The 13,175-nt window shown below is 45.6% G+C and overlaps 1 protein-coding gene across 3 annotated transcripts in view; it reads right to left on the bottom strand.

Annotated features, from left to right (window-relative positions):
- Nucleotides 1-13,175, bottom strand: part of NTN3 (netrin 3) — a 253,419-nt gene that overhangs the window by 18,249 nt on the left and 221,995 nt on the right. The gene's annotated exons all lie outside the window — the stretch shown is intronic.

Raw genomic sequence — 13,175 nt, 5'->3', positions numbered from 1 at the left:
CTGAGTGCCCCAAAGACACAGAGAGAGGTTCGAGCCTTCTTGGGCATTACATCGTACTGTAGACAATGGATACCGAATTTCTCACTACTAGCTAAACCCTTGCTGGCGCTACTCTGTAAAGACACGCCCAATCCTATGCCCTGGTCTGAAGATTGTCAGACGAGTTTCCACGAGTTGCGTGATGCATTGTGTTCGGCTCCTGTGTTGGGAAACCCCAACTACAGTAAGCCTTTTACATTATACGTCCATGAGAAGGAAGGTTGTGCATTATCAGTCTTAACACAACACTTTGGGGACAAACAGCGCCCATGCGCGTATTTTTCGGCAACTCTAGACCCTGTGGCTAAAGCCCTACCAAGTTGTCTGAGGGCTACCGCCGCAGCAGCTGTCTGCATTCGACAGTCTGCTGGATTAGTCATGAATAATACTCTGATCGTTATGGTTCCACATGCAGTAGACATTTTGCTAAACAGGACGAAGACACAACATCTTACTAGCGCTCGACTATCAAGTTACGAACTTACACTGTTAGCGAGTCACATCCACATAAAGAGGTGTGATACACTCAACCCCGCCACGCTATTACCCATCCCGACAGAAACAGACGAGATGGATAAACATGACTGCTGCTTTAGGACAGAAGAAGAGACAAAAGGGAGAGTAGACTTACAGGACACTCCCCTTCTTGAATGCAATGACACTTTATGGGTTGATGGTTCATGTTTCAAGCTGCCGAATGGTGACACGACTGCAGCATATGCCGTAACAACATTACACACCATTATAGAGACCGCGGGTATTTCCCATCATTCTGCACAAGCAGCAGAACTTATTGCACTTACCAGAGCATGTGTGTTAGCAAAAGGAAAGCGAGTGAATGTGTACACTGACAGCCAGTACGCCTTTGGTGTGGCTCACAGTTTTGGGAGATTGTGGCGAGAACGTGGTTTCCTTACATCATATGGTGCAAAGATACAACATGGTCAGCTAGTTAATGAACTCCTTGAGTCACTGACCTTGCCCCTACAAGTTGCCGTTATGAAATGCAGTGCACACAACAAGATTCAGGACGATGTTGGCCGTGGGAATGCATTTGCAGACGAGGTTGCGAAAGAGACTGCAAGGAACACAATGAGTCGGATGTATGTTGCGGGCCCCGCTAGATGGATTGCTGATGTGGGAATGTGTGAAGACACCATTGAAAGCGTGAAATCTATACAAGCCGAGGCAACTGAGAAAGAGTTGAATGAGTGGAGAGAAAGTAAGGGTAGACTAGATGCGAATGGTTGTTGGGTTGAATTGTCGGAACACCAGCGATGGCTATTACCTAATGCATACGTACTTGCAGTAGTAACGATGGCTCACGGCATTGCGCACATCAGTTCGAAAGGAATATGTAAACTATTGGCCCCAGTATGGCAGAATAGCAATATCCCAAAATATGCAGAGAATGTGGTCAGAAACTGTATGATATGTCTAAAACACAATCCCGGTAGGGGAACTCCAACTCCAGCTGGTCATTTTGCGCCTCCAGCGTATCCGTTCGAGGTTTTGCAGCTCGATTTCATCCACATGGAGAGGTGCAACAATCTAAAGTATGTGCTCGTTGTTGTTTGCGCCTTTTCCAGGTGGGTGGAAGCGTACCCCCTTAAGGACAATACCGCCTTGACAACTGCCAAAGCCCTTGTCAAAGAGTTCTTCCCTAGATTTGGTATGCCTAGAATTGTCTGGAGTGATAATGGAAGTGAATTCGTAGGACGCGTGATGAAGAGAGTGTGTGAGTGTCTAGGCATACACCAGAAATTCCACGCTGCAAATCACCCCCAATCAGCTGGATTAGTAGAGTGCTACAATGGCACGTTGAAACTCAAGCTAGCCAAGATCCAAGCCAGTACAGGTCTTAAATGGCCTGACGCCTTGCCCCTAGCACTCTTGTCAACGAGAATGACTGTCTATTCCAGATTAGGACTTAGCCCCCACGAGATAGTGTTTGGCCGCCCAGCCAACGTCTGGGGCGTGCCAAGACCAAAGAAACTCAGCGAAATAGAACACCCCGTACTGCTTGACTATTTGTGCGAATTGACAGCTAAATTGCGTGTTTTACACCAACAGGTTCACAGTTCCTCTCCGCCAGCCTCTGACGATCCAGGTCACTCCATCGAACCCGGCACGTGGGTCTTGGTGCGGAACTTCCAGCGCACAAACAACGGACAGCCGAGGTGGACCGGACCGTACCTGGTACTTCTTTCAACGAGATCAACTGTTCGGGTGGAAGGCAAAAAGAACTGGGTGCACGGGACCCATTGTAAACGGGTCCCTCTGCCCCTTCCATACGACCGGTGGGTCAACGAAGGAATTGCCGACTCCGAGACAGAATCCGTACCTCGCTTCATCCCTTTCAGCGATGCACGTTTAAAAGAAACTAGTACCGAAAAGGAGAGTGACCATATTTTACAAGGACTTGTGTCACCGTCTATGCAGTTGGACACTACCGAACCTGAGACATTGTTTGAAGACACTTCCGTACCTGGGAAACGACGGTACAACTTGAGATCTAACCCCAGAGACTAATAAAAGAGCAAACTAACGTGATTTCTTTTCCCCTAAGAACTATTTTTTGATTTTTTCAGCTCTCTCGTCCCAGGGAACTAGCTCATTTTTGATTTTCAAACCGCCATCCGGTTCCGCTGCTAGGGCCGCGGTTGAAATGTGGGGAGTGCAACCGGGGAAGTTTTAGGTCAACGGTTCTGGTTGGTCCGAGGGAGTTACCCTGGACTGAACGGAGCGCACTCCCTGGCAGAATCAACCTACCACCGCGGGCAGCAAGTAGAGGATGGAGTTTCCAAGGGTAGAGAGACCTGCCAGATTCACGAACTTTGAAAGACAATTGTGTACAATACTGTCCAGAAGAAGATTTTTTATAATATGTGTTTTAATGCTGTGTAGCATAGTAATGTTCTTGACTGGTTATGCTCTATTCGTATTTCAAGTTTCCTTATTCCAAAATGACACCCGGCCAACGCCTCCTCCCACTCTCTCTCCACACTCCTTTCACCATCTACCTGAACACGAGTCTGCCAGAAGACTCGAATTTGTAAATACCTCATTTATTCAACTCCTACACCAACACCAGTCCATAATGAACACATCAAACTGTTGGATATGCGGACTCATGCCGCAAACGACTGATAAGGGTATCCCATACTTCATCCTGCCATTCAGTTATTATGGTTCTCTGTGGGCTTTCCAGACCATGTTCCTGTTCTCCCTAGAACCATACCCAACCGGTTCCATTGAAAGCGATTCTAACAAGGCACTAGTGGCAGGGATAAGAAACATGAGTAGAGCGTTCGACACATATCTAACGATCCCCAAAGATGAACTCACTCCATACACTCGTTGGAACGTAACTAAATATGGGGTTTACCTGAGTAAGAGCCAGACAGCGAAGAAATCCCGCCCAGTTTGCATAGTACCCCACCGAGGTCACTTATGTTTACAAGGTATTGGTAGGGATCCCAAAGCACAATTAGGAAAGAGCATATGCACGGAAACATGTGTTCGCTTCTCGAACTTCCCCTATACTCTTAGCAGCCAAAGGCACGTATTTCGTCTGCCACGACCAAGCATATACATGGTTGCCCCCTGACTTCTCAGGCACGTGTTTTATCTCATTTCTGCTGCCTCCCACCTACACGGCCCGAGCAGATTACCATCGGACAAGGACAGCTAGAGGTGTCGTGAGTAACGACGACACCGCGGGTCAGGAATTCGCTGACTTCGCAAAGGGTTTTCTGCCATTTTGGGGGCCTATGGTGAACAGCAGGAATATTCGCCAGTTATCAAGGATAGTCGAATCCGCCGTGATCACAACGGCCGGAGCACTTGGCAATTTGACGACCGAGCTTCAGTCGGATCGACTTATGACCCTTCAGAACCGAGTTGCCCTAGATATCATACTCGCCGATCGTGGTGGTGTGTGTAGAGTGATCCAATCTAGTTGTTGCATTTTCATCCCTGATAACGCACCGACAGTGTACCAAGCCATCTCTAAACTACACGAAATATCTGGTTCCCTTCACGTGGAAAAAGGAGATTGGTCCTTGCTATGGTGGTTCTGGGGACTGATCACTGCCTGGGGATGGAAAACACTGATCTTCATTGGGATGATCTTAGCACTTCTGTTTATGTTCTGCCTGTGTGTACAGTGCGCTCCTGCACTCTGTGGCCTCTGTGCTAATTCATGTGTACGGAAGCCTGTGTCAAGGGACGAACTGAGCAACAGAATGATGTTACAGCAGCATCTCCACGAATTCCTTCATACAGATTTGGACTCAGATTAACATGAATTATTGCCTTACATAAGGGCAAAAGGAGGTTCTGTGGTTCTGAAAATCTGGACCCTGTTGTTATCCCGATATCGAGGTCCAATACCCGTGTCACAAAATATCAACGTACCATGACGAATTTGGTATCCACGAACCGATAATGATTAGGACATCATTCCTATACATTTGCGTCATAATCGAGGGTCGCCAACGCCAATCGTAGTCTCCGTCCCGACCCCTTAGACTCCATTTTGTGAACGACATCCATCTTACGTCTTGCCCTCATGATAAGTCAATTAAAGGTCGAGCTTGATCTAAAAGGACACGTCCACCTTCCCTGACTTCCCCCTGACCTGTCCCAACCGACTCCATTGCCTTTAGCCAAACCTGTTTGGGCAGCCCCTCGCCCAGTGGCCAAATACGATAGCATCAATACATAACATTCCTCAAACCATTCACTACATACAGACCATGCTTTCTACAAACATGCACCTGTCCATACTCCTTGTTTATGGCCAGTTTTATGACTGGGTGGTACCTTCCTTTATTGGTGTTTCATTGATATCTGATGGAAGTTCCGGGCCTGGCTGGGTAATCTATCACGAACTGGACATCTAAAATGTGGGCTTGCTTACATGACTTCACTCTTTGTATTATTGTAGAAATATGTTTACAGTCGTATCATAAACTCAAGAATTCTTGCTTGCAGCTATTATTTCTGTATATAAGGAGAAGGCTGGTTCTGTAAAAACGAACAGTCTCCTGAGAACACATGACCCGTGTTTGTCGTGCTTCTAGGACACGTGTTACTTGGTAGCTACCAATAAACTTGATCTCTGACTGTGACTAGAAGACTCAGCGTTTCGAACTCAGAGGTCTTCGGGTGTTATCCCCTGGCACCACCGGCTCTCTAAAAACCCGGCACCTCAGAGCCTGGAGAACTACCATGTCTTGGTTGGAAGAAACCTATGTCCAATGGTCTGACCATACGTTAAGCCAACAGTCCTAAGATGTCAGATCATCCGCCCCCGCTTTCTGATATAATATTTTTTCATTCTGGACTGTTAGAAAAAACCTGGTGGTCCCCGAAACAGGCAATAGGATAAATGCCCACCCCCATACACACACACAGACGAAAACAGTGTCACTGTGTCAGGGACTTTTCTTTTTGAAAAACAAAGAAACTTTGCTGAGTGCCGTGCTTAATTTGTAACATAATAAGCACCGTTGCCCAAAGTTGTGCTCAGGAGCCCACAACTGGCACTATGAATATCGGGGTGCCAAAAACCAAGGCTGCATGGCTTGATTGCACCTCATACCTCTTTGAACCACCACCTGACGCTGGCTGCCTCTTTCCCTTCCTCCTTTCAGTTTTTTCATCCCTGCTTTCTCTCTTTAGCACTGCTTTTCCAACTTTCTGTATATCTTGTGTGTTTTCTCTCTTTTGCTCTGGGTGAAAGCCAGCTGAGGAAAAAAAGCAGTACCAGCCTCCAAAACTAAGTGCTGGAGAAACCCCACCCGCAACCACCGGTGTAAATTAAGCATTGGCTGAGTGGGCACACTCAACATGGCAACCGCACAGCAAACCTTCACTACCTTCAGTGGAGCCGACCTGGCAGCACCTCCACTGAAATTACAGAGATCCCTGCCTGTCTGGTACAAATATCTAAATATGGCAAGCTGGAGTCTCCCAGACCTGTGGACACTGCCTTCCACTGTCCGGGCTGACCAGGGTACCGATGAGGGCTAAATAAGGACCCAGGAATTAGGTTCAAGGCAGCATTGCTAGGCCTCTGGCGACTCCATTACCATGCTTCTGCACATGTAGCAAATACATAACACTTCACTATTCAACAGGAGGTGCAGATCAGGAAAGCTTAAGGACTTGGAAATCAGGTCTAGTACCAATTTACTGAAATTCAGAAAATCTCTTAAAGCTTGGCTGTATACTCAGGCCTACGAATAAACTGTAACCGACTCAGCAATAGCCCCTCCTAGAACCAGCGCCATGAAGCTACGAGCGCTTTAGAAAACTTTTTTAACATTAACTTCTTCCCATCTGCTGGTTTAGACTTTGAACAGAAAAGGGCCTCCCGCTTTCATGAACTGTGTCCATATATCTGTAATTCACTTGGAATAGAGCTTTCACACATATCTTCATTCAATGTCTTAGAACCAGGGGCGGAGAGAGAAGACAAATCAGCCCTGGCAATTTTATCGGACCGGACCCAGAGGGAGATATGGGGTGGGGGGTGGCAGGGGGTGGTCAAGGATACAAGTGTGAAGCACTGCTGCTTAACTAAACCTGACCCAGCACTGCTGCTTTTGTTAGTGGGTGCCAGTATTACAGGACTGCTGCAAAACAGGCCCGCCACTCCAGAACCAGGCCCACCACTCCAGAACCAGTCCCACCCTTCCAGCCTCCCGGGGAAACACCCGATACCCACTACAGCCAGTCCGGCCCTGTTCAGAACACCTGTGAAGACTTACCCTAGTTAGATCTTAGCATTTGAGTCCAATGGCAAGAGACCCCGCGGGCTAGGAAGCGCATTACAAATGCTGTGACATAGTCATAACACCTAATAATGCAAGATACTGCAGGTAGGACTTGAGAACGTGTGGCATTTTTTGTTGCATCTTAATTCTTACAAAAGTGTGACGCTGATAGTGCATAATACTTCTTTATAATGCATGGCCCTGTATGATAGTGCGGGATAATATCGCTTAACGTATAACAATGTTGGTTAATTCATGCTAATGTATCTGACAGTATAAGCCTGCTCTATCAGATGTTTGTGGTATGATCCATTGGTGGGCGCTGTAGGATTTGATATTTTGCTGCCATTAATACACACAACAACATCCTGCGTGCCCCCCAGGCCACTTCTAGGCACTCCGACTAATAGGCCACACTTTGTTTTTTAAATAAAAATGGGTTTTTGTTCCCAGATTTCAATGTCCTTTAGTAGGCCTCTGTTGCTCTGGATGCCGAGAGCTTCTGTTTGAGAGTGGGCTGGGAGGCAGCCCGGGTGGATTTCCCACAAAACTCCCTGCCAGAAAATTAGAGCAAACAAATCCTTTTAGATCCGCGCCCTCGTGTCTCCGATACTAAAGGAAAACAGGAGGCCTGAGCCGCGGCACTGCCAGCACCGCAAGGGGAGGCTGTCCCAAAGCCTGTCAGGGGAATGGTGCAAGAGAAGAGCCTGTCAGCAACTGGCCTTGTTCTGTGTGAGAGGAATGATGTAAGAGCAGCGCCTCTCAGGAACAAGCATTGGCAAAACCAAGAGGTCTCACCATCTGAACGTTTTGGCTTTGCCAATGTTTTTTAGCCATGCGGCACAAGTTCTTCCTCTGCATGCCAACCTATGTAGGTGCACCGCCAGCAAACGAAACTTTCTTGAGTTGTAAATGCTGCTCGACTAAATCAGAAGCTTTTACTCGAATTCCCAAAATTCTGGAAATAACCAGTTCCTTCTTTTTTCTGTGTTATTTAGGGATATACAAAGGATATAAAAAGGATGATATCCTGGCATAGATGGTGGAACTCATATCTGTAGCTAAAAGTTTACAAAAGGGGAATGAGTCAGTTGGTAAAAAAAATGGCTATTGCTGTCACACTAATATTGGTCTGTCAGGGTGGTACTAAAATGTAAAGAGACATAATTCTAAGATGTAATGGGACATAATTATACAAGGGTATGAGAATACAATGATGTCATGGGGATGAGGTTGAAAAACAATAAGGATAATTATAACTTAGATGTACTGGTACGTAAAAAAAAGTCTACAAGAAGCCCTGCGGTGCATGCGAGTGGTACATGGATTGCATTATCCCACGGTTTTGTGTTTATCTGGTGAATTGGCACCACAGAATATTATCGTGTAACCGATACGTGCGGCCGCGATTTTCGCGCTGTGCGGCTTTTTTATAAAAGCCGCGTTACATGACGAGCTGAGCTCGTCATGAGCATGCGAGCGGCGCAACTCATGACGAGCTCAGCTCGTCATGAGCACGGAAGTGGTTAAGCAATCTGTATGAGTCTTGAGTCTGAAGACCCAAAGCTGTTCCCTTTCAAACACTCTCGAGTCTGAATCCACCACGTTGTTTATGTGTCCAAGGATGATCCACTGGTAATCCCGTGCTGTGTGTTTCTTCTCTATGTTTTGGGTTGACCTCTTAGCGGTCGCACGGCCACACCTTAAATTGTTGCGATGTTCGCATATTCTTTTTATCTTTCTGGTTGTCATACCTACATGGTGTAGGTTACACAGGCAAGTTGCCAGGTATACTACCCTTGGAGTGTTGCAGTTGGTGAAGTTTTTCAAATGCCAGGCAATATGGTTATTGAAAAAGACTGTTTGTGTCGGTTTTGTCAGATAGGGGACACTGCAGCTGTGACATGGGTAATGACCCATGACAGGTGTTATAATACTCTGTTAAGATGTAATGCCACTCTGTCCTTTTCTGGGACGTGTGTGTACTAACAGGTCTTTGAGGCTTTTTTCTCGTTTGTGGGAGAACATGGGCAGTGGTATTAAAAGGGACCCACTATTCAGAATATGCCAATGTTTATTGATGATTTTTGTCACCATGTTGGATGCTATGTTAAAGGTGGTGATACATATTGGCCGTTCCTAGAACTTTGGAGTAGTAAGCGCGACCCCTGATTTATTGCTGGTTTCTTAAACAGGCGCAATCATTTTCCTGATTTTAACTGTAAATATTCTTCACAGAGTGTGACTACAAGTTCCCCTCTTCCCCAGATGAAATGAAAAAAGCATTATCCTGGCGTCTTATATATGTATGTGATGTGTTTTACTGAGTGTTCTTTATTTTTAAAAGTTGCGTACTATTCTGGAATAACCTCTTTGACCACAGAGTGTTTGGCTTTTTTATGAAGCTCCCTTGGGAAGCCACACTAGATGTAATTCACATAATCGTATCTACTTCACTTGGAGGTGCACAAGTATAAAAATAATGTTGATAATGTTGAAAACAAAGGAAGGTATGAACGTACAGCCAAAAGGCTGTGTCTTTTTACTCTCCACTTTTATTTTATTTTCACAGATTTATTGAATAATTGCCGATCAGGTCAATAAACAATTAGGTTGTAATTTGATTTATTTCATTAAGCATGCAAGTTGTGAGCATATAGTACAAAAAGCAGGAGTGGGCCTTGGGAGTTAGTTTCCCTAGGTCCTGATGAAAAGTTGATAGGGGCACAGATTGAAACATGTTGACCTTGTAAGAGAGCAGACTCATAATTTCTCCTCTCCTACTTTCTCCTTTCTAAACATACGGACTAGTGGCCAGATTAAAAAGGTAATACCCACTAGCCAGGAATTTTTATACTTCACCCTACACTCACCCCCCCCCCACTCTTATTTAACTACATCTTCTTTATCATTATACAGCTAAAGGAAGTGCTCCCACATAGTTCGTAGGTTGCAGCATGATTCGTTCCGTAGTGGAACGAGATGGACCCAATGATGACACCAAGGGGTTAACCCTGGTGAATGAGGGTTTCACAGGAAAACTTTCGTTTTCTCCAGTGGAGTGTCAACCTTCTGGACTTAGCTGGGTTCCTTTTTTGTGAAATTAGGCTTAAAGTGGACGATTAACCTAACGTTTCCTATCATTCCGTCTTGTTTTTGGTATACGCCCAAAAACAGACACCATCAATGCACATGTGATGATGGTGCAAGAGTGCTGGCTAGAACAAACATTGGCAAAGCCAATATGTTGTGCCTATGTGAGATTTATTGGCTTTCCTAGCGTTTTTTAGCTATGTTGTAAATGGCTGAAAGTAATGTAAAAAAAACTGTATGACACAGCCAGCTTGGTCTGCGTTATAGCGTTTAAAAACATTTCAATTATGCTGCACTGAAGCTAACGCTGCTGTATAATATGGCTAAAAAACATTGAAAAAGCCAATACATCTTTCATAGGCGAAACCTATTGGCTTTGCCAATTCTTGGTATGGAATGCCATATGGTAAAGTTATAAGTATTTATATAGTGCTAATGTTACAGTATGGGGAATGTCCTTGCCAAGGTTTTAGTGTCTCCAGATTCAGAAGCTTTTTAGGGCCATCCAAAAACTGTGAAAATGGGCCACATACATGTGCTGAATGTAACATACGTTGTAGGTAGAGAGGAAAGTTCAATAGGTTACAGCTTTTATTAAAGTGATGCTTTAGGTGTTACTTTGGGTTCAATGGTTAGAAAAAAACGAAAAAAGCACTCCTTCTTTAGTAGTAAAATATAGCAATAATCAATGTTCAGTGGATTTCCAAGAGCTTTTGGCTGCTGTGCCACTGCACCTGCTGCGCCATTCAAATCCTTACCCTGGCGCCTGCAAGGTAACTGCACTTGTGACTGCTTGTTAAGTAGTTAAATGTAGCAATAATTGGTGTTCAGAGGGTTTCGTAGTCCTTTGGCCCCGTGCAAGTACACTTTCTGCACCATTCAAATCATGACCCTAGTGCCTGCAAGGCAACTGCAGTTGTGACTGCTTGTTTAGTAGTAACATGTAGCAATAATTGGTGTTCAGTGGGTTTCCTAGACCTTTTGGCCCCTGTGCTACTGCACCTGCTGCACCATTGAAACCATGACCCTAGAGCCTGCAAGGTAACTGCACTTGTGACTGCTTGTTTAAGAGTGAAATATCTCAATAATCGGTGTACAGTGGATTTCCATAGACTTTTGGCCCCTGTGCCACTGCACCTGCTACACCTTTGAAATCACGACCCTAGTGCCGGCAACGGCAAATGAGGAAATTCTTTATGTCCAGTAATGTATGTGTTCCGAAAAAAGGCACAGTCAGAGAGGAAATACACAATGAATGTGCAGCTAAACAAACACAAAAGCTTTTATAAAAAGTGCCTTTTAACTTATCCAACTCTCCAAAACGAGTTGCTACAGATGTCCTCAATAAAGGATATACTTTACACATCAAATTTAAAACCAAGCATTGTTAAAATGTGTTACAATGTAGCTGGATCTTTCCCGTGAAAGAACCTTAACCTGTGCTTGACAGTGAATCGCCCATAAACAGTGTACATTTCTCAAGATCACCATATGTCAGGATGACGCTGAGACTGAAATGCGGTTTTGTACTTTGTTCCCAAAACGGTGGTTCCCCAAATATAATGGACTCACCAAAGAAGAGTATGCAAAAATAAAGCCAATGTTTTGTGCAAATGAAGAACAAGATTACTTTTGAGATGGCTATGTCTAAAATAAAATGTTTAATAGGGCACTAGCAGGCTTCATGGAGAGAGTATGCTGCATTCCTCTTTCCTACTAATGCTCTCACTTTCAAGTCAGCAGAAAGCAAAAATAAGACACCAGGCTCCCACGCAAACACAGCTTGACATTTGACCTCCGTCTTTGAATGCACCACAAATGTGACAAGATAAGAACAAGATTCAAAGGCCTGTTTTATTACATAAAATGAGTTTGTGAAAGAATACTGTTAAAAAAACGGCTTTCGCATGGGGAGGTACGAACTCTGCACAGCCTAAATCAAATAAAGCCAGCAAATCGGAAGCCAGAAAACGGGAGTTACAAAGCCAATAGCAAGCCACAGGCGGGATGCATTCCTAGGTCAACTATCTGAAAGTCCCCAAGATGTCTTTTGCATCCCAGACATGCAGCGACCGTAAAAGAAAATGTGTTTATGTATTTATAGAGACTTATGCAAGACAGTGGTGAACCACTGTGTGTGCTTGGCATGATGGAAGAGAGCTGGCAGTAGCAAGGGCCATTTGTGTGTGTGCGTGTGCAATGGAACTGGAAGTGTACAGCCTTTATTTAATAAAACAATCTATTTGTGTGTGTGGAATAGAGCAAAAACGTGGCCTCAACATCGTATCCTACGCCGACGACACCCAGCTCATCCTCTCCCTCACCAACTACCCCACCACTGCCAAACTCAACTTCCAGAAAGTAATGCAAGATGTCACAGCCTGGATGACCAACAGCTGCCTGAAGCTCAACGCCGAGAAGCCAGGAGTTCTCGTCCTCTGTACCACCCCTTCTGCATGGGACAACACCTGGTGGCCGACCGCCCTCGGAAGCCCACCTATCCCCTCAGACCAAGCTAAGAACCTCTGCATTGTACTCGACTCATCACTCACCATGAACCAACAGGTCAGCGCCGTCACCTCCAGCTGCTTCAACACCCTCCGCATCCTCCAAAAGACCTTCAAGTGGATCCCCCTGAGTCAAGGAAGACAGTCACCATGCACTCATCACCAGCAGACTGGACTATGGAAACGCACTTTACGCCGGCATCAACAAGTCCCTACTCTGCAAACTCCAGACATTACAGAACACCGCCGCCAGACTCGCCCTCGGCATCCCCCGACACGAACACATCAGTCAACACCTACGAAGTCTCCACTGGCTTTCCGAGGAGAAAAGAGTCACTTTCAAAATCCTCACTCACACCTACAAATGCCTACACATCAACAGACCCAAATACATCAACAACAGAATCAACTTCCACGTACCCAAAAGAAACCTCTGATCTTCCAACCTCGCACTGGCCGCAACCCCACGCATCCACAGAGCCAAAGCAGGTGGTAGATCCTTCACTCACATTGCAGCCAAGAACTGGAACGAGCTACCGGCAGACGCGACCCCTCCCAGAACACCTTCAGGAAGACCCTCAAGACCTGGCTCTTCGGCTAAACAGATCTGTCGTTCCCCCCCCCCCCCTCCACGCCTTGAGACCCTCATGGGTGAGTAGCGCGCTTACAATTCCCTGACAGATTGATTGAGTGGGGAATGATTCTTGAAACAGTAATCAGTATCAGTGTCCTGAAACAGGCCATTTTGTGA

Source organism: Lissotriton helveticus, chromosome 10 (genome assembly GCF_964261635.1).
Source record: "Lissotriton helveticus chromosome 10, aLisHel1.1, whole genome shotgun sequence".
Classification (NCBI taxonomy): domain Eukaryota; kingdom Metazoa; phylum Chordata; class Amphibia; order Caudata; family Salamandridae; genus Lissotriton; species Lissotriton helveticus.
Note: the sequence above shows the minus strand (reverse complement) of the source record. Positions and strands in the feature narration are given on the sequence as shown.